The sequence below is a fragment of the Piliocolobus tephrosceles genome, chromosome 6, assembly GCF_002776525.5.
Source record: "Piliocolobus tephrosceles isolate RC106 chromosome 6, ASM277652v3, whole genome shotgun sequence".
NCBI classification, from domain to species: Eukaryota; Metazoa; Chordata; class Mammalia; order Primates; family Cercopithecidae; genus Piliocolobus; species Piliocolobus tephrosceles.
Genome location: NC_045439.1, coordinates 13,730,362 through 13,730,735, shown reverse-complemented (window position 1 = coordinate 13,730,735; position 374 = coordinate 13,730,362). Strand labels below are relative to the sequence as shown.

At 61.0% G+C, this 374-nt stretch overlaps 1 protein-coding gene across 1 annotated transcript in view; it reads right to left on the bottom strand.

Moving 5' to 3' along the window:
• The window catches only part of LGMN (legumain), a 44,272-nt gene that overhangs the window by 16,033 nt on the left and 27,865 nt on the right, over positions 1–374 (bottom strand). The gene's annotated exons all lie outside the window — the stretch shown is intronic.

The window sequence follows — 374 nt, the reverse complement described above, 5'->3', positions numbered from 1 at the left end:
CACCACCACCAACACCACCACCAGCACCACCACCAGCACCACCGGCACCACCACCAGCACCACCACCAGCACCACCGGCACCACCACCACCAGCACCACCACCACCACCACCATCATTATCACCATCACCACCACTGCCACCACCACCACCACCACCACTGCCACCATCACCACCACCAATATAACTGCCACCACCACCACACCATCACCACTACCACTGCCACCAATGCCGCCACCACCACCACCACCATCACCACTGCCACCACTATCACCATCACCACAGCCACCACCACCACCACTATCACTGCCACTGCCACCACCACTACCACCACCACCATACCACTGCCACCATCACCACTGCCACCACCACCACT